The sequence below is a fragment of the Miniopterus schreibersii genome (genome assembly GCF_964146895.1).
Source record: "Miniopterus schreibersii genome assembly, chromosome: 12".
Classification (NCBI taxonomy): Eukaryota; Metazoa; Chordata; class Mammalia; order Chiroptera; family Miniopteridae; genus Miniopterus; species Miniopterus schreibersii.
Genome location: NC_138112.1, coordinates 61,013,289 through 61,035,211, shown reverse-complemented (window position 1 = coordinate 61,035,211; position 21,923 = coordinate 61,013,289).

Here is a 21,923-nt window from a genome sequence, read left to right as displayed (position 1 = left end):
CACCCCTATTTTAGAGATGGGGAAGTGGAGCCAAGAGAGATCGAACATATTTGTTTTTTGCTCATTGGAATTGAAATCAAAGAGCTTCACTTAGAGGAGGCAGCGGAGGGTAATGGAAGGAGCTTGGGCGTTGACGTTGGATAGACACTAGTTTAGTTTTGATTTGTCCTGCACGCTAGTAGGATAGCCGTGGAGGTGTTATTACATCCCTCATGGGTTATTATGAGGCCAAAGTGCAGTAATATGTGCACACTGTCTAGCAGAATTCCTGGAACATAGTAGGTACTTAACAAATGTCTTTTTCCCTTCTCCTTTGCTATTTCCCCCCTCTTCTTTCCCTGTCTTCTTCTGTTCCCCTATCTTGTGGCGCCCTCCTGCTAGCTGACTTTGGTCCACCATTTAAGTCCCCAGGTGTACAGGACTGAGGTATTATAATGCACGCATCTTCTTAAATATACAGCTTAGAAAGGACTCAGTCTGAAGCCTTAATCAGTTGTCAGTTGATTAATAAGCATCCATGATTTAAGTGCTTAGCTTAGCTGATTCTTAGAGTCCAGGTGGTTGCTGTGGAAGAATTTAGATTCTGATCTGAACTGGAAGTCAGTGCCTTCAGGTGAAACGTGTGGAGACATATACAGGTGCGGCACCCTACCTGGAGTCTGGATGAGTCCGAATCCATCTCCATTAACTGCTATTTCCATGACCGTAGGCCATTCAGAGCGAAACAGAGTAGTGATTAAGTGCACAGGCTCTGGAGCCAAATTGCCTGGGTCTGATTCTTGGCTGTGGCGCTGACTAGCCGTGTGAAACGGCAGAGCTGCCTAACCTCTCCAGGCCTCAGTGTGCTCATCCTGGCATGGGGGCAATTAGACCTATCTCATGAGTTCTTGTGAGGATTAAATGAGTTGGTGCATGGAAAGCCTTTAGAACAGGCCTGGCCCGTATTAAGGGCTTTCGTACATGGTAGTTTCCATCACCACTTCGAACCCCCATTTCCTCACCTGTGCAATGGATAATTCAGCCTCCCATGGGGCCAGAGGCTTAAATGTGGTGCTCGAATGGGTCTAGTACAGTGCCCGGCAGGCTGTTTGCTGTCCTGCTGAACTAGCAAGACATGCAGAGTAGCCGTCATTTTGAAGAACTGGGCATGTACTTGTGCTCTGCACTAAAGCGCATAAGTTGGGGGTGTCATGTTGGAAATTTTTCCCGGGTCCCTTTAAGTTACTCTTTGATCTTATTATATGAATCTTTAACAGGGGAGGCAGATGTCATACGAACTGAAAACTACATGATAAAATGATGATGATGATGATGACTATAGGGAACAGGCTGAGACGTTTCCAGAGTTCTCCTTGGAAAACTCCCGTGCCTCTCTAGGGGTGGTGATAGGGCAGATGTTGACTGAAGTGTCGCTTAGATAAGGGGATGCATCCATGGCAACTAACGAGGCTGGGACCGGGCTGAGAAGACTCCGCGGGCAGTGGGTCAGGTAACAAAATGACAGAAATTGTATTCTTTAAGGGCTCTCCTGCCAGTCATCAGGGAAGCTTGTCATTCAAACGGCCCTGGGCGAGAGGTGGTCATCGTGGACCGACGCAGCTAATTTCTTCATAGTACTGGGACGCCTTATGCACCGTCAGCTGTAACCCTGCAAGCCTTCCGGGAAGTGAGAAGGCGCAGCTTGACATTTTTCTTATTTCATGGATTGGCAAGGTTGTTGTCAGGAAATATTGTGAGGTGGAGCTTGCTGCTTCCCTTGCCATCCATAGTTCACCCCCCCCCCCCCGAAGTCTTTTAGAGTAATTCTCTTACCTTGCTATCAAGGTGAGGAGTTTAGATGATAAATTATGTATCATAAGATGTTGTTTCTTACCTTTGGAAGTATTTGTACTTTACAGTTTATGAAAAACTAAACAGTTATTTAACTGGCAGAGCACAAGTGGAGGGCCTCCTGGTAGGAGTTGCCTCAGCATCTATAGGAGAAGCCTGCGTTTTGATGCAGGAGAAAGATGCACTTTCCTCAGAGAACATTGGGTTTGTCTTCAGAGCCTGCTGTGCCTTCCAGTGTTTGTCTCGGCCCTGAGGAAAGCAGCCTCTGCCGCAGGTGGACTGATCTCTGTCCTGGCTCTCACTGCAGCAGCTTGACTTTTAATTCAGTCTCTCCCTCTGCTCAGCCCAGCCTGCCTGTGGCTCATGCAGGCCCCATGTAGCTGCACAACTCGGTCTGAAGACAAAAGGGATTGATTACCAAACTCAACTTAAGTAAACTGACCTTAACAAATGCCTACAGTTACATCTTGTCTCGGCGCATCTAGATATAACTATAAAATCAGTTAATAAAAAAATATACTTCTGTGTTTGCCATTTTTAGTCAGATGCAAGTCTGTGCCTTGGGTTTCTCCTTGTACGTGTGGACAAACCCTGTCCCTTGGGAACTTTGAAAAACCAATTCCTGAATCCTGCCCCAGCCCCGCCGAATCAGACCTTTTGGTGGGTGGAGACCAGGAATCTGAATTAAAAGGAACAACAACAAATCTTTGTGTGTGATACTCACACAGCCAATGGACCTCCAGTCCAAGGACCGGCGCCTGGGAACCAGACCAGCACTTCTTAGTTTATGACTGTTGAAACTGAGGCCCAAGAAACTGGTTAGTCACAGAGCAGGGCTCTACGCAAATTGCCTCTGTGACTGCCTTTATCTTTAGCCTTCCTTCCCAGTGACCACTTAAGAAGCGCTGTCGGGCTGGCTGTGCTTTAAGTGAGAGCGTGTGGACATGTTTCTTTCTAACCAGCTGAGGAGCAGCTTCCCTGCAATTGGTACTCAAAGGCCTCGTCCTGTTCTATGGGTAATGGCTTTTAGTTTTATAATGTTCCACAGGACCCACTTTGTATTTAAAGGGCTGTCTATTATGGTTAAAGAATACTCCACTGTTGCTTCATTTCCAAATCAAGTGTGCATAAATAATTTATTGACACAATGTTGCCCTCAGACAATTTTTCCAAATTGCCCTGTGCAACTTTATTTAGTGCAGAACCGGGATTGCTAATTTGTCTGATTGGAAAGGGGGAAACAATGAATCCATGTATTATTAAACCATTCAGGTGGTAAAGAGCGTTGCTCCCCCAAAGTCCTAATCACTGTTTTTAGTCATCAGATTTAAATCGTAAATAAAAACAAGAGTCGGCATGTTAGAAAAGCACATGCCACGTTTTGTTAACATAATCCGAAAAATAGAGTCACTACAGACCCTTTCCCCATCTGCCAGTCATTGTATTAAATGCTTCTGCAATTTTATTAGAATTCTCTGTCTCTGCAGATGCCAGTCAGCTGTGAAATTGGAATTGCAAACAGAAATATTACATGTTCATCCACAGTGGAAACTGAGAAAGTCCATTTTTTTGACAGGCAAAGAAATGGTCTGACCTTGTCAACAGGGTTCCTTCTTTGTTCGGGTCTGAAGGCAGTTTGGGGCTCCTGTCTTGAAAAGGGAGGAAGGAAGGTGGCGATCTGATTAACAAGTGTCCTCCACCGTTCACAGGAGGAGAGCTTTTGAGCTTTCCTGAGCGAAGCCTATTTTCCTTTCTCCGCCTTTCTCTGAGGACACTGAGGCTGTGCTGGAGAGGCTTCGGTGCTTGAGGGGTGCAGGAATTTCAGCAAGAGGTTAACTCACATTTCAAGGTTTTCTAGTGGGTAGGGAGGGTTCACGGCTGTGATAAATAGTTATTCCCGGGGTGCTGGAACCTGAGTTGGGCCTGAAGTAGAGGCCAAGAATCATCGTTGGATTATCTCTGCTCAAAACGCTCTTCACTTCTTTCCCTGGGTCATTCCCAAACTTTCTTAAATGTCACTTTCTCTTGGAAGGTTTCCTCCATTAACTCACCCACTCACCCAGGACCAGGTTATCTGCTCCTGCTTTGAGCGACCATCACTCTTAACCATGCACTGGTTTTACTGGTTTAAATGCCTCCTCCCTTCATAGAATGTAGACTTTCTGAGGGGAGAGACCCCATCTATCTTGCTTGTTATATCTCCAGGCCTAGAATGGTGTGTGCCTATTAGCGATGGATGGGCCAATATTTGTTAAAAGGTTGAATGACTGAATAAAAGGTGCCTCCAGGAGTAGCTTAGGTGAGATCTCCTGGCAAAGCAGGAAGATCAGAACTAGGGTAAGGAACACAGGGTGGGATTCCATAGGAGGGGATGTGGGATGGGAACCGGAGAAATTATAGTAGGTTCATAACGGAAAGTCTGTATACAGCAGTCATAAGCTCTGACCAGGGTTTTGGGGTTGGAGAGGAAAAGTTGAGATGGGTCTTCTGTCCTCAGATCTTCAGTTTCAACGGTAAATATTTTGTGGGTTGGAAGGAGATGAGAGGAGGTGTTTTTCTCATGGGTATGTTGTGGTACCCTGAGTATCAACTTGAGTTGAAGAGACCTGGCCGAGCACTGTAAATGCTCAGCGTAGAGTCCGGCTCAGCTGAGCCACTGCATTTGTGCTGTCCTGTGCCAGGCCTCGTGTTCAGCGCTTCCCGCACACTTTTCCGTTGAATGCTCCACACAACCCTACGCTTGTAGGTAAAATCTTTATTCTCATTTTGCAGCTATGGGAAACTGAGGCACAGAGAGGCTACCTTCTACGGTCACATAGTTAAGTAGTGGTGAAGCTGTAGTTTGAACCTGTGACTACTGAATTCCGGAGTTCAACAGACTTCTGACCTTGATGATGGGCTGCGCCTCTCTGCAGACCAGGAGAGGCGTTTGGTAAATCCGTGTTTAATTACCTGAAGAAAGGCTATGGGGATACAGACTGGATTGTTCACTGGATGGGCCAGATGGTTCTCACGAGGTTGACTGCGAATGAGGCATCGGGGAGGGTGTCCCCCTTGCACTGGAGGGAGGGGCTGTGCCCTGACTTTAGACAAGTTCCCCAGGTGCTGTCAGCTGGGGTTTTCAGCTCTGTTGTGCAGCCCGCCTGAGCAGCTGGTGCCTAAACTCATACTTTTTTTTTTTATAGACTTGGGAGGCAGGCTGCTTCCTTGAAAACCCTGTAAAAAGAGGAAGCAGCAGGGAAGGGGCTCATTTCCTGGAGTAGAAATGGTGACGTGTCCTGCTGTGCCTGGTGCTGGCCGGCGAGGACGGGACCATGTGCCCAGCCCGCTGCTGAGTCCCTGGTTGAGAGTCCCGCTTGCACTGTGTCACTGTTACGTGGTCTTTGTCCACCCTCCTTGCTTGCCAAGACCCGATGGAAGGAACAAGCTCCCCTCAAACTTGAGGCGACAAAGTAAACGCCACGAAACAGACAGCTCTGAGGGCTGCTGCTCCTCCTTTCTTTTTCGGTGAGTTTGGATGCAGGGTGGCCTTCAGCGTTTGCTCCTGGCAGCCACACGTATCGTTCCACTCATTCAATCATTATTATCTTAAAAGTGACTGACGGTTATTGACACTTTTACTATGGGCCATGCTGCGAGCTAACTGCCTTGTTAGTGTATCACTTATTCTTTACTATATTGCTCTGACATAAAAAATATTAAAAAATATTATACCCTCTCTTCACAGATGAAAAAAGCCCATAGCTTAGAGAGGCTAGCACCTTCCCTAAAATCACATATTGGTCAGTGGTAGAGCTGGACAACCATCAAGGTCCCTCTGACTCCAGAGCCCGTTCTCCAGTCAGTACATGATGCTGCTACTGTCTGCGGTGCTGGAGAGCTGGCTGGGACCCGCTAACGACCATTGTCTTTGAAGCCATCTCTCTGGTGCAGCTTTGAGATGCACAATAGCTGGGAGATGTGTTGATTTAGGCAGGTGGGCAGTCATTGTTGCTGCCAGAACTCTCCATATCTGCGGCTACCCCTCATCAACAAACTCCATGTGCAGCTGAAGGAGCCCAGGGGCAATTAAATCTACTTAGGAGCCAGGACTTCCCCAGGGGATGTGGAAGCCGCGGCAGCTCGCCCTGGTCCCCTCTGAGGAGCCAGCTGGATATGTAGCTGCACCAGTGTTTCCATCCCATAGGCTATAAGCCCAATGGATTCCAGAAGCCTCTCTGGCAAAAATCTCTAGGAGGCACCTGCTATTTTTGAATATCATCTTCCTTTGCTGCCATGGTTCCAGAATTTAATTATGGAGCCTGGATTAGTGTAGGGCCATGTTCCATCTGCTATTGTACTTAGTACCTTTTATCTTCAAGAGAAGATGCCATTTCCACCTCCCTCTTCCAATTTCTATTTGGAGTTGGGCTTGTCGAAGGGCTGCTGTCTGGTGGGTGCCTTAGGGCTGATGTTTCACTTCTACTGTTTGCCCAGTGGCTGCCACCAGCCTTGGGATCTGCTTTTGGGTTTTGTCAGAGCCTTACTCTGCTCGCCTCACACTCCTTTTATAAAAAAGTCCACAGCAGGCTTTTGAACACTGACAAAATGCTGCCATTTCTCCTGATCAAAGGCAACCAGTGATCAGCAGCACATTTGAGAAGCTGCAAACTGGCATCTTGCTCAGTGCCCTTAAGCATTCTGGGAAGTCTGCTCAGACCGTGGCAGCTCCTGCCTTGGAGCCTCGGTCTGTTCACAGAGATGACCTGCCTGAAGGACGGACGAGGCCTGGGCTTACCCCGGCAGAGGGGTGGGCTGCTCACCACGGGCGGGCGAGCCTTCAGATCTATGTAACAAGGCATCTTACTCACGGAACTGAGAGTTTTTTGAAACAGTGTGAAATTTGGGTTTTGGAAAGTTGGACTGTGCCAGTGGTAGGCAAGGGCTTTTATTTAAAAAAAAAAAAAAAAAAGGATCTTGGAACTAATGATTTCATCTAGTAAGTATCTTTTCATATAAGTGGGATCTGTTAGGATTCTTAAAGTGGGGTCCACCAGCAATGGGGAGCCATTACCGCCTGTGGTAGGCCAAAAACTGCTTCACTGCCTCCCTCTCCCAACGATATCTGTGGCAAACTCCTGGAACCTGTGAATGTTACCTTATTTGGAAAAAGGATTTTTGCAGATGTGACTAAGTTAAGGATTATGCGATGAGGAGGTCATCCTGGGCTACCAGATAGACCCTAAATGAATGTATATACGTCACCCCTTTCTTTTCTCTGAGCATGGATCCAAGTGAGTCAGACAAACGATCACCTTTATTTCTGATAAATTGCGCTGTGGTGTGCACTTTTAGATGTGCACGAGCATGAGCTTGCAAGCACCTCACTTTGCAATACAACAGACTTACCCACTCAGTCACTGGCATTGCAGGGCACTTCTGCAGAGACAATGATTTTAAATTTCATGACAGAGAATAGACTAGAATATATGTGTTTGGCAAGAGGCTGGTCCCCCAAAGAGAACCCAGAAAGGGCTGATCCTTGCTTTCTGTGTCTGTAAGTAGAGAAAGTGGAACTAGATAACTTGTAAATGTCTCTTCTCTCCCCATTAATATTCACTACAATTCAATTAAGAAGATGTTCCATGTAACTTGCCCATGTCCATGCCAAGTCATGGCGGGTTTGGGACTAGAATCTAGGATCCTTGACTCCCCAGTGCTGTTTGTTTTTACTCCACACTGACTTGACCTTCCCACCCACACTCATTTTGATGGTAGAATGAAAGTCAGTGTCATTACCCCGAAATGATATGTTCAGAGATGCCATATAATATTTGTAATGCTTATTGGAAATGCACAGTGTTTTGCCCAGAGGTAACATCTGATCATTAGACTGATGTAAACAACTGTCCACTTGGGAGAGGTTTAATTACCAACTCCAGATGTTGGACCAAGCCGGTTCCAGGACTCCAGCAACCTGGCTCGTCCTCTCTGCTAGCAGGTCTCCTCCACCCCCGAATCAGACTTGCACACTGGACATCTCTCGTCTCGGCAGCGAGAGCAGATGCTTCAGACACTTAGACATAAAGAGGAGATGGCTGGTGATAGAATATAGGGGGGTTCCTAGGCCACACAATGCTTTGCAGATTTTTCTCTCCCTTTGGTTTCTGGGAAGGGCTTAAATGACTCCTTTTTGAAGTGTTGAAGAAGTTGGAATGTGTTGGCATGTTACTCTATATAGCCTCATCTTTTGGTAATAAACCCATTTTTCTTTCAAAAGGAGTAATTGTGATAAAACCCAGTAAATCTTTCACTCAACTGCTAGACATGTTATGTGGCTGTAGCATGGCACAAGTTTCATTGCTCTCTAAGGGTGGTTGGCAGAGGCAAAACCTATGATTTAGATTATAGATGCACTCTGGGTGTCAATCAGCATATAAAATATGTTTATATGCACATTTGCTACTACAGGATTATATACCCTCTACCTCTACTCCTTCGGTATTGCAGCTTTATGGCTTTAAACACCATCCCTATGTTGACAGTTTTAAAATTTATATCTCTAGCTCCAACCTCTTGACTGAACTTCAGACTCAGTATTCAGTGGCCTGCAATGTTGTACTGCACTGCCTTTCACACAGTGTTGGGTCAGGGACCCGCCTTCGTCTACTGAGCACCAGCTCTAGGGCTTGAACGGGAGCTGTTGGAGCTGCTGCTTTGCCCTTGCTTAAGAAGAGCCTGCTTTATATTAAACCAGCCCAGGAGGAAGCAGAGCTAAAAGATGGGTTCCTGCTGACACCGTGTGAGGCCTAGATCCAGGCATGCCTATAGCTAGAAATTGTGGGCTTCTTTGTAATAGGAGACTATAAATTTCCTCTTTTGCTTAAGTCAGTCTGAGCTGAGAGTCTGTGACAGCAAATGTTAAGGTGTCTGCCCCTTGTTCACATGAGAGTTCAAGCAACCTGATCTGAAGCAGACCCGGGCCTCTTCTAAGCCGCATCCCTATGCAAACTCCCTGGCAAGTGCCCGCCTTGCCTTCCCTTTCCCCAGAGGCAGCTGCTGTGCTTTGGGGGTTGGTTGGAAAAGAGGGTGTTAAATGAAACTAGAGTCTGTGGCTCTGTAATATCTGCTTTTTTTTTTTTTCCTTCTTAGATCATAAGAATACTGTTTGGCAGGGAAATCACAAATGTAGAAACAGCAGGGGATTTTCTTAAAGCACAGTACTGTTCAGTTTCCAATTAATTCACTGCCTACCCACCCACTGTCCATTTTGAAATGCTTTTATTAACATATCGCACCTCAGGACTTCTTGAAGTTGTAAAGCCTCAAAGTAATTCATGAGGAAAGGAATGAGGGGAAACCCTCCATACCAAAAAAAGGGAAGAAAAGCTTAATTTAAAGTTCCCACAAAGTGGGTTGGCACGGGACACCCAGGTCGCATTAATATATCTCGGAAAGCAGGCGTCTTTAAACTGAAACCTCAGAAGTTGGCTTATTCTCGGACACCTGGAGTACACCCCAGGAAGCTCACACTTTCAAAAAACACAAATTGAGGCCTTGATGTTGCTCCTGAGAATAAATTTCAGGTTAAGGACAGCTAATTCTGATGAGAAGGGCTTTTGTGGTAACAGACCCCAAATACTTTAGAATTCCATTTATTTCTCTCACTCTTCATCGCTGTCCTTAGGGCTACATGATGGTTTCTGTATGTCAGATGTGCAGTGTTTTTCCAAAGTGTGTGTGTGTGTGAATGTCACTGAGAAAGAATGTCACTGGTCTCCCCCGGCCCATCTCCTTAGATGGCCAAGAATCGTGCCCTCTCTGTTTCTTAGTGCTTTGTGTTTACCACATCACATTGTAATTGTCCTTGATATTCACCAGATTTCAATTGATTTTAAGCAAAATTGCCCCTGGACTGTGTGCTTCAGGAAGGTGCGGGCTATATTTGTTTCATTTAACCCTGAGTGTCTAGACCGTGGTACAGCAGAGAGAGATTGTTTGTTGATGCTAATCTCACCCCAGCCCCTCTAAGCTCTCCCCTGTGTTAGAGGGTGGACGCTTGGAAACTGGGCTCCTCGTCTGCAGGATTCTAGTTAAGAGTCCAGCAATGTGAGGCCCTCACGTGAGATTTGGAAGATGGAATAGACGAGAAGCCACCTTTTCTCTGCTGGGCAGGTGTGTGGGCATTGGAGATGGCGGGGGTGGTGGTTTGTCCACGACTTTTGAGCATCCTCTTGAGAATCACCTGCTTTGGCACCGCAGGTAACTGAGACTACTGGCAGTAGCTTCCTTGTGGTCTCTGCACTTCTGGGTTTCCTGCAAACAGCCTTCCTGCCCTTTGTTCTGCAGCCTCCCAGTAGTTATGGAAGTCTCTTTTCCTATAGTAAAGTTCTCCCTATTTTAAAAACAGACAGTGATTATTCTTTGCCTGATTAACTCTGATAAAATAAGTTGCCTGACCTTAAACTTTGTGGTATGTAATGTTAAACTACTTCTTTGAATTATTTATATTGGAAAATGTGTCTATTACTAGGTAGTGAGTGCACCTACTGGACAGGCCAGTGCCCACATCTTGGACTGACATTTTTGGTAAACTGATGGCGGCCTCATGCACGATAGCTCTTGTAAAGAGATGCAACTTTGTTTCTTGGTGAGGTATGATCCCCATTTGTAGAGCAATAACTCCTGCCTAAAAATGGAAGTGAAAAGAGTATAAAGAGTTCTAAGAAAATGAGAGTTATGTATTGTTTAGTTTTGACTGAACAACAAACAGTCTCAAAGCCTGAGTAGCTTACAACAACAAACGCTCATTTTCCTGTCCACAGGCCTGCAGGTTGGCTGAAACTGTGCTGGGCTCAGCTGGGAATTGGCTGGGGATGGCTCCAAGGAGTGAGTTGGGTTCAGGGCAGCTCCAAATGTTTCTTCATTTTCCTTGGACCAGCAGCTCTACCAGGCAGGTGTTTCTCATGACAAATCACAGACACGCTACATACAGGGCAAGGCAAAACAGACAGGACATTGAAAGCTTCTCTTTCTGTCATGTCTGCTAATGTTCCATTGGCTAAAGCACGTAATAGGACCAACCACACCATCAATAAAACACGGTAGTCTGTCTAACCAGGGTTGGAGGCATTCCACAGGTTGCCAGCCAAAACAGGGAGCTTTTTGGATGAATTAGAGTAAAATGCTCAGTCGGGTCATGGCTTCAGTCTGCAATGTGGATGCGATCACCTACCACTCTATAAAGAGAAGGAACAGTTCATGAAGCTGTTTCTTGGTAAAAGATACTTGTCAAGTGAGATATAACATTACAGTGAAAGTGGGGTGTGAAGACAAGACAATCATAGAAAATTCCCAATAAAAATGTGATTTGGGAGAAATCCAGAAGCCAGAGCCTTCCTCACTTCTACATTCCTAGTGCCTAGACCATAATATATATGAGACAAATATTTGTTGGGAAATGAATTACTACACTAATGGTAGTGGTTGGCCAGTAGGCTGTGTTGTGAAGTGCTCTAAAGCCAATATAAGCTTGTGACTGATTAGTGAGGTGAGCGTAGGGAGAGGTACAGAGGAGGGACATGTGTTCGCCATGGCTACATTACTCTTTCTTAGATCATCTGGATCTCTTTCAGCTTTAATAGTGTATAACTCTGTGACTGAGATCCCCTGAAGGGAAATACTCAAATTCATCTTTGAATACCTCACAGTACCTACCATCAGGAGAGGGACACAGGGTTTCTCAATGGGACGTGAACAGTTCAGCATATGGATTTTGAAGTCAGATAGCTCAGGATTAGCAGCCAGCAGATACCTTGGGCCCCACCTATATCCCCTCAGCACTTGCCATTTCCTCGCACCTTATAGGATGCTGTATTAAGTGAGATAATGCATGCCAAGCTCTTAGCACAGTGACTGACACATACAGATGCTCACTATTATTAACTGTTTTGTGAATTTAATTGTACTCATGTATTGCTGGAAAGTTGAAAGAGATTTACAGATCTACTCAGTAATTTTGAAGATCGGCAAGAGCTGGTCCTCAGCCTTTGCCTTGGAGTCTCTATAACTGTTCTTCAGAGTGCTAAAGCAAAAAATGAAATAACACAGCATCAGTACAGAAGAACGTATGCTTTCGAATGCCTGGTGTAGACTGGGGACTAAGAACAGGCTCACTTAATCACTAAGGAAACTTTTTCTAGCCTCCTCTGTGTCTTGTTGCTTTTCTCCCTGTCTTCCCCATTGAAGTTGGCTGAAGAAGACAGAAATGGAAATACCCTCCCCCAAGTAATCAAACATGCCAATGAGAAAGGAAAGGCTGCCAGGCCCCAGGAGCTGGGTGGCAATTTGTAAGCAGCCAGTTACATCAAGGCACATGTAATGTTCCTGGGAGCCTGGCATCCTCAGAGAAGGCCTGCTGAGTCTGGTTTTCCTTTCTAGACACTCAAGGAGAGCAAAGCATAGGAAGTTAAGTGCCTATCGTGCTGATTCTACACAAATGTTTGCAGAGTGTTTATTTTCATTAACGGGAAGCCAGTTGTAGTAGGAAGGGAGCGGCTTGGGAATCCTCTTGGTATAAAGTGTGATCCTTAGTGGGGTGAAAGACTAGCGCCCAGTAGAGTTGGGTTCAAATTTTGGCTCCACCAATCAATAGCTATGTGACACTGGTTAATTTTTTGAACCACACTGAGTGTCTCCTATCTGTGTGGTTGGTGAAATGGAGACGACAGTGCCTCTCTCATAAGGTAATTGTAAGAGTCGTGTCACTTTCTTGCTGACAACTCTGCAGTAGTTTCTCACAGAATGTAGAATAAAATCCCAACTCCTTATCGTAGATTAATCTTTATCCTGCTCTCTGGTCACTGTTTACCTTTTTGACATCATTACCTACCACTCTTCCCTTGCCCACCATGACCTGAATTCCTTAGTTTTTTCTTTCTTCACCCAACATGCCAAACTTCTTCCAGTTTATCAAGTCTTTGCACCTGCTGTTCCCTCTGCCTGGAATGCTGATGCCATAAATTTTTGCACTTTGCATTTTTGCATTTTCTTTCTCAGCTTAATTCTCCCTCTCCACCACCTCCATCATCATGACCATCGCCGCCAGCACCACTATCATCATCATCATCAACATTTATTCAGTACTTATTGTGTGCTCAGAACTCTTCTTTCACATTGTATGTGTGCTAACTTGTTTAATCTTCATATCCCTGCACAAAATGACTTGAGTCAGAAGATAAAGTTCCTGTTTTCTTTCATACTTCAGGTACATAAAGTTGAACTAAACATGATCTTCACTTCGTGGAACATCAGTGTCATTGGTCCACACAAGGCCTCTGTCACTGTTATTTAATTTATCCATTTTTTGGTATCTTTCCCCCCTTTCTTGCTTTCGTTCCTCCTCATAGATAGCCATTCGAATGTTTTTTTTTTTTTTTTTTTTTTTTTAAATATCTTTATTGATTTCAGAGAGAGGAAAGGAGAGGGAGAGAGATGGAAACATCAATGCTGAGAGAGTCATTGATCGAGCCTACAACCCGGGCATGTGCCCTGACCCCAATCAGGGAATCGAACCCTGATTGCCTGGATCCTAGGTCGACTCTCAACCTCTGAGCGACACCTGGCTGGGCTTGAATGTTTTTAATGTATGTATTTTTGTATGTGATCTTATAAAATGTCCTTTTTTTTTTTTGCTCTACATTTTAGTAGTATTAATTTATGTAAATGGTGTTGTAAGAAAAAGCATTCTGTTCCTGCCTTCTTGTTTTCTGGCCTGCCTTCAGTTGTAATGTTCACCCCTGTGGCTATTTGTGCACCTAGTCCAGTGCTGTGCAGAGCTCAGCAGGGGAACCCACCAAATTCTAGTGGGACTCCTGAGGATAAACCTCTCCAGCCTAGTGTCTTCACAGTGCACTGGGTGACCAGAAATTCCTTCATCTTGTCCTTCTAGATGTGTATTCCTTCTTTTGTTTCTTGGCATCCTTCTTTTCTCTCCATGCCACCTTACCCCAACTCAGCTGTATCAATGCCATGCCTCTGCTTTGTGCATGAATTTCCAGCACCCAGACTACAGGCTGAAGCTAAATATTGATAGTATACTCATGTATTTAATCATTCAACAAATATTTATTAGTTGTTTTCTATGTGCCAAGGCACTATTCTAAGAAATGGAGATTTAGCACCAAAAACAAGGGCAAGGTTTCTGTTCTCATGGAGCTTAGATTTTTGATGGGGCAGACAATAATCAGGTACAAATAAATAAGCAATATCTTTTCAGAGAATGCCCCCTTTAAGAGATGAATTTGATCTGAGCTCCAAATGAGAAGAAATAGTCAGTCATGCAAACATCTGGGGCCTGAAGTCTGAGGGGATCTGGAAGCTGGACCAGCAAGCACCAGTGCCACATGGTGGGTACAAGCTAGAACTAATTAAGAAACAGCAAGAAGATTAGTGTGGCTAGAGTGGGTGACGGGGAGAATGGGGACAGGTGAGACTAGAGAGGCTAGGCCAGGTAAAAGGCATGACAATGGGGATGGCTTTTATTCCAGTGCAATGGGATACCTACGGAAGAGTTTAAGCAGGTGTTATAGAATTTGCAGTATGTGGATTACATCCGTGTTCCCTGTCACTAAAGTAAATCTTGAAGATGGGGGGATTCTAGTTTGGTTTCTGCACAGGCACTGGGGGCCATTCTACCCCTAGGGAGGTCATCTCTCACATAGGTACTGAACTTTGTTACAGAAGACTGGGTTTAGGGAACAAGACCATGCCCTGTATCATGCAAAACTAATGACCCTGGACCAAGTTGCCTCAGATACTTTGGAATCAGGAGCCAACCCTAAAAGACAAAGGCTATTGCCCTAAAGTTTGGAGTTTCTCTCATATTGGGATGCACCACTAGCCTATCACCAGAAGATGATGAATCTTCTGAGCAGGGGCAAGCCAAGAAGACCTGGGTAGTTATACAGAGATATGGTTGTTCATATTACACTGATCTCAGGCTGCAGTTTCCGTTGTTTAGTCAGTTAAGCTAATGTTTCACATCACTAGATAATCCACGAAGTATTCTAAATATTGTCTTTTGGGCATAACACCCTACTGCAAAGCCTATTTAAGCCTTAGCCTTTACCTTATTTGGGTCCCAAATCCATCTTTAAGATCATGCTTCTGTAATACTTTCAACAATAAAGATTAAAAAAATTTGAACTCATGTAAAAAAAAAGATTATGCTCAAGTTATGCAGATGTGATGGAGTCTCTCCTTACTAGTGTCCTCACTCCAGCCCACTTTCCCTGCTGTCTGCTGCCCCACATCAGTGGCTTAGGCCCCACTCCTCCCTCTCCTCTGCCTTGGAGTAGCCAATCCTTTGGTTTGCTTTTCTGCACCGTAATGTTCAAGTGGTTAATGGCTCATAAACAAGGAATGAGCTCTCAGTGTACATTTAAAGGAATCTGTGGTGGGTAATCCTTTGTATTGTGAATTACCACCCAATAATTTATCTCCTTACAAGTATAGATTTGGAGCTTTTATTAAAGGGTGTCCTTGTAGCAGTATTAGGGGAATGAAAAGGGTGGTTTTGGAAACTATTTGCCTGGGGGAGAGAAATAAAAAGGGTATTCAAGATGAGTAACGTGAAATCATGGGATGAATACAACTATTTTTGGGTAGGGGGAGTCTTTTGTTAAGCTAAGGGAATGAGCATCTTGAGGTATTATTTTGAGGGTGGTATATTTTTAAGTAGAAAAACTCACACCATGCCCCCTTCCGCACACATATGCAGCAGCCCTACGTTTGTGAAACAGAAGCCTAGATATATGAAAGGGTACGTGCAACCTGCCAAAATGTTTCATGTATGAACAGACGCAGGGCCAGCTGCATAATGAGCGGGGCCTAGTGCAAAATGAAAATGTAAGGCCTCTTGTTTACAGATTATTAAGAATTTCCAAACAGAGAGAGTAGAGCATTAAACCAAGCACAAGCCCTCCTATGAGCGGGGCCCCATATGGGTCACGTGCCATGAAGTTGGCCCTGAGCACAGAGTTGCTTTTCCTGGAAATTTGTAATGGATGCAGTCAGTGTGAAGAGGCGACAAGAATACGGGCTTTGCAATGAGACAAGCCTGGGTTTTAATCACAAGTATCTGTAGTTTGCAGGAGCAAGTCAGATAACCTCTCTGAGCTTCCATTTCTGCATCTATCAAATGCAGATGCTACTCTTCAGCTTCGGTATTCCTGAAGGGATCAGTAATGCTTTACTTACGGTGCCTTGAGAGGAGAAAGTGTTAAATGTGTAGAAGGTATGGTGATGGTTGGACAAGTGAATTAGAAAGCTGGGACTCTTTAAGGGCTATCATTTTTGTTTTCTGACGCCTGTTCCTTCAATAGGTCTTATGACATTTATTGACTTCAAGCACCTTTAAGACCAATTCAAGAGACATTAATAGAACTACTGCTACTTTCAGGGAGTGGGCGTAGACTACAGAGCTGACGGGGAGACTTTCCTCTTCTTCAGGCGCTTTTAATTTAGTTAATGAGAGCAGGACAAGAATGCAAATAGCTGTATTATAACGTAGAGTAAGATAAGTGGTACAGGAATGTCCCTTGACTGTACTGAAGAGATTTAAAGACAAATGAAGCCAAATACGGTTTGAAAATAGCTATAAGATTGAGGTGGTCCCTTTATTGCTAAAGGACAGAAAATTATTAAAGTTGAAGGAATAGGCCTTAGGACAAATTGACATAGGCCCCACTCTCTGCAAAGATAGTAGGGGGGTGAACTGATAGTTTGGTGGCCCCAATGAGCTATGCCTCAGAGTCCTCATGCACTTCTGTAGGTCCCTCCCCTTGAATCTGGATGCCTCTGTGGTCTGCTTTATTTAATAAAATGTGGGAAAAATGACACCGTGCAGCTCAAGCCCAAGCCTTGAGGAGTCCAGGCAGCTTTTGCATTTGTGCAGTTAGGGGTCTTGAGCAACAGTTCTACAGAGATCGATGGAGAGGCCACCAAGAGAGTCCAAGAATCCATGGAGGAGAAGGAGAACCAAGGGTCCAGCTGACAGCCAGAAATGCAACTCAGATATGTGACTGTAGTGAAGCTTTGCAGTCAGTCCCCAGGTTTGAGCCATCCTAGCCCAGGGGCTACACATGTGAGGCAAGAGCCCATCTAGAATACACAAGCCCTGGCATATGTCATGCGGAGCAGAGATGAGCGAGCCCTGCTTGCCCTCATGCCTTGTCTGACTTCCTGACTCACAGAATTGTGAAAAATAGTAAGATTCCTATAAGTCACTGAGATTGTTTTTTTTTGTTTTTTGTTTTACTTTTTTGTTTAATTTATTAGGGTGACATTGGTTAATAAAATCACATAGGTTCCAGGTGTACAATTCTATAACACATCAGCTGTATATTGTATTGTGTTTTCACCACCCCAAGTTAAGTCTCCTTCCATCACCATTTATCCCCCTGATATTCTCTTCTATCTCCCCCCACCCCTGTAAGTCACTAAGTTTTAAGGGATAGTTTGTTTTACTGTAATAGATAATTAAAACAAAAATTGATACCTAGCAGTAGGCCACTGCTGTAACAAAAAGTGGAATACGTGGAGCACTGCCTTTGGAAATGGATGGCAGGAGGGACCCAAAGGCCCTGCCCAAGACTGGAGTGGGAAATGGAAGAGTGGTGTTATCCTATTGGCAGAACAACTGGCCAAACTGTTGCCTTGGTCACCTGGAAGACAGAGTGTATATCTAACGAATTCATGAATTTGGTAAGGAGATACCCGGCCGAATGTGGAAAGTACCAAGTGGTTCCTTTTAACTGCCTATCATAAAGTAGAGGGAAGGTCAAAATGAGCTAAAGAAGGAACTTTTTAGTTTTCAAACAATTTAGAGAAAATATAGGAAAGTTAGAACTTGCTGGATTTGGAAGGAAAAACACACGACTATTTCTCATTCCCAGCTTCTGCAACTAGCAAAAGATTTTAAAAATTGCACACAGTGCTTTATGCATTCACTTAAAATTTATGACTATAGATCTTAAATGGACATTCAACACTACCAGCTTATTTTAATATACTTTTCCAGTCAGCAAGAGTATTTTCTAACTCTTCTTCTATCTTCAAGTCTCTAGCACCCCCTCTTCCATCACTGATGCCTTCACTTCAGACTTCCTAGAGAAAAAAAATATGCAATCCAATAAAAATTAATTCAGCTACCCAATACCAACTCCAATATCCTCTTGCATCTGTATTTACAAATTTGCCTTTCCTTCTAACACAAGAAAAGAAGTGTCCCTGCCCTTGTCCGAGGCTAATCCCTCAACTCTTGCTTCCGTCCACCCTCCTCTATTATACTTAAGGATTTTGCTCCTGTGATGATCTCCAACATAGAATTCCCCCACTCTACTGGGTTATGTCCAGTGGCATTCAAGTATGTCTTCATATGGCTTAAAACATCTTCTCTTGACCCCTTATTTCTCATGAGTTTCACAAGTACTATCTCACTTGTCTGTTCTCCCTCACAGAAACACTTCCTGAACCAGTTGTTAAAGTTCTCTCCCTTTCCATTTATGTTCTCTCCCTAACTCTATGGAGCTTTTACTTTCACTCCATTCAAATGGTTCTCATCTGGGTCCCCATTGACTGACATCTTGTCCAAGTCAATGATGACCTTTGTCCTTACCTTACAGTATCTCTCAGCAGCCTTTGACTCATGGAAGACTTTTTCTTTGACTGGACCCTGTCTTCTCCAGGCTGTTGTAATGAAAAATTTACCTAATTGTTCTATCACCAATCATCACTTCTTGTCAGCCTGTTTTACTGACTCATCCTCTTGAACCAGACCTCTAAACATGGGAGGAGCTCTTTCCTTCTTTATTGACACCTTTACCTTGGCTTAGGACTCTGAATACTATCCATCTACTGATGACCCTTAAAGCCTAGGCATTGTTTTACAGGGTGTGTGTGTGTAGGGGGGATTTTAGATTTATATATATAGTATATCTAGCATCTATTATGATGTCTTGGATGTCTAATAAGTACCTCAAAAATATGGCCAAAATAGGAATATTGAATCTTATCTCCTCCATCCACTTTCCCGCCTCAAGAAATGACATGATAACATACTTACCCAGACATTGCTCATGTTCTCTTTGTCAAAGGATTTTAATTGGTCTAGTCTCCTTTTATGATCATCTAGGACTATGATCAATATTAGTGACTCTCTCTTGTATAGTGAGTATTTTGATTTTCATTGCCTTCCATTTTGGACTCATCTAAAATAGAAAACCAAGATTAATTTATATCACTGAAAGCACATGAATACTCTCCTGGGAAGACAGAATGACAGCACCCTTCTGAAGTCAGGTCAGTAAGTGACCCTCTTAGCTGATTGCTAGCAACATGAGCTCATTAATGACCACATGGTGTCAGGACCTTGGTTTCCTGTTTTAGAGGCCTGAAGATAGCCAGACTCAATCATTTCAACATCAACAAGGACCCAATGGGGAGAGAAGTCATGGTGATATGCTGTTAGTGTCCAAAGGAGAACAACTTGGTTTTAATTGTCTTTTTTTGCATTCTCAGAATCTGAAGACCGAAGAGGCCTGTGTAGAATAACTGCATGCCCTGCTTTAAAAATAAGCATGTTGGTATTAACCTGTATGTGTGGTCCTCTAGGATTCAGATACTGTATTCTTACAGGGAAAGTGTCCTATGTTGGCCAATCAGAATGATGGGTTTTTCCCATGAAAGATATCCCCTGGCCAGGCTGGCCTATGTTGAGAGCACTGATTATTGGTTTCAGAGAGAAGGCTCCCAAGTTTTTACTTCTACACCCTCCTCTCCTTGTACCCTAATCCCAATTCACTGTACCTCCATTGGGCAGTCGATGGTAAACAGATTGCTTTGGAGAGAAATAAGTAAATGTCCAGCAGTGGGGAATGGAAAATCATCTCACGGTTCATTGCATATAAAAAGCAGTGTTTCTTGATGATTAGTGCTATTGAGCATCTTTTCATGTGCCTGTTGGCCATCTGTATGTCTTCTTTGGAGAAAATGTCTATTCACATCCTCTGCCCATTTTTTAATTGTTTTTTTTTTATTTTTTTTTATATGAGGTTGTGTCAGTAGTTGATAAATTTTGGATATTAACTCCTTATCAGATACATGATTTGCAAGTATTTTCTCCTATTTAGTAGCTTGCCTTTTTGTTTTGTTGATGGTTTCCTGTGCTGTGCAAAAGCTTTTTAATTTGATGAATTCCATTTGTTCCTTTTTGCTTTTGTTGCCCTTGCCTGAGGAGACTGGTCCAAGAAAATATTGCTAAGATTGATGTCAAAGAGCTTATTGTGTATGTTTTCTTCTGGGAGTTTTATGATTTCAGGTCTTACATTCAAGTCAAAACCACAATAAGATGTCACTTCACACCTGTCAGAATGTTGTTATCAAAAAGATATTTTAAAAAAATATTGGCAAAGATGTGGAGAAAAGGAACCCTTGCACACTGTTGGCGAGAATGTCGATTGGTGCAGCCACTGTGGAAAACAGGATAGAGGTTCCTCAGAATAGAGGTTCCTAAAAATAGAACTACCACATGACCCAGCAATTTGACTTCTGGGTATTCATGTGAAGAAAATGAAACCATTAATTTAAGGACATATTAGAACCCTATGCTTATTGCAGCATTATTTATAGTAGTTAAGATATGGAAGCAATCTATGCATCCATTAATGGATGAATGGATAAAGAAGATGCACTACACACACACACACACACACACACACACACACACACTCTGGAATAATACTTAGCTATAAAAAGGAATGAAATAGTACCATTTGTAACAACATATACGGACCTAGAGGGTATTGCACTAAGTGAAGTAAGTCAGAGAAGAACAAATACCATATAATTTATTTTCGATGTGCAATTAAAAAATAAAACAAATGAACAAAGAAAACAGAAACAAAGTCATGGATACAGGAAACAAACTGGAAGTTAACAGAATGGGGATGGGTTAGAGGTGGGCAAAATAGGTGAAGGGGATTAGGAGGGACAAACTTCTAGTTATCAAATAAATGGAGTCATAGCGATGTAAAGTACAGCATAGGGAATATAGTCAATAATAGTGACCCTTTGTATAGTGACAGAGGGTGACTAGACATTGTGGTGATCATTTCATAATGTATATAAATATCAAATCACTATGATATACACCTGAAACGAGCAGGATTTGATGGCAATTATACTTCAATAAGAATAGTAGTGTTTCCTTTGCAGCCTGGAGTCATCGAGGTAAATTCTGTGCCATTCTCGAGTGATGGGAGAGGCCCTGGAGAACGTGTGGCTTTAAGATATGCACATTGCCCCTGGGTTTCCAGTATTGTTGTCATTAGCCTCATCTCTGGGGCCTTTTTGATCTACTATTACCCTTTTGGTTTCCTCAGAGGGTGAGCTGACTCCTCAAAGGCAGGCTTTGCGCTTTTTTCTTCTTTGAGTTCCTTGTGCCTTGCACAGCACGATGATTAATGGAGTTTGATTGAATGAATGAAAAAACAAAAGAAAGCTAACCTATAAATGAAAAACTGCAAAGACCCTTTCTACAAACTTGCACAGTCCATTACTGTACTGAATACTGTAGGCAATTGTAACACGGAGGGTAAAACGGTGAGTCAGTCTCCTTACAACCTTTCTAGTTTATTCCCTATGTCTGAGGGTCACCATCTCCCTGAATGCCAGTTTGCGACCTACAGGAGGTGCATCCAGAGATAAAATTAAAATACGAAAGATTTCTTTGGAGGTCAAGCCCACTAAAGATAAAAAGAGGAGAGGGAACGGGAGGAGGCAGAGGAAGTCTTCAGATTATGATGTGGGTTTTAAGCATGTGAATAGAGAGGGGAAAGGAAGGAGCATTGGGTTGCAAGATCCTCAGACTTCGTGTAACTCTGAGAGTCTCATTTAGCCCAGTAATTATTTGTTAGAGGAACCCTGTGCTCGGAAGAAATTGCCAGGTTCTGGACCCCCCCCAGTGTTCAGAGAGAGCACTGTGTTGGCCCTAATCCTGCTGTGGATTGCTTGCAGCGGGGGCTGTTGGCCAACTGCACTCCTCACAGCAGGTT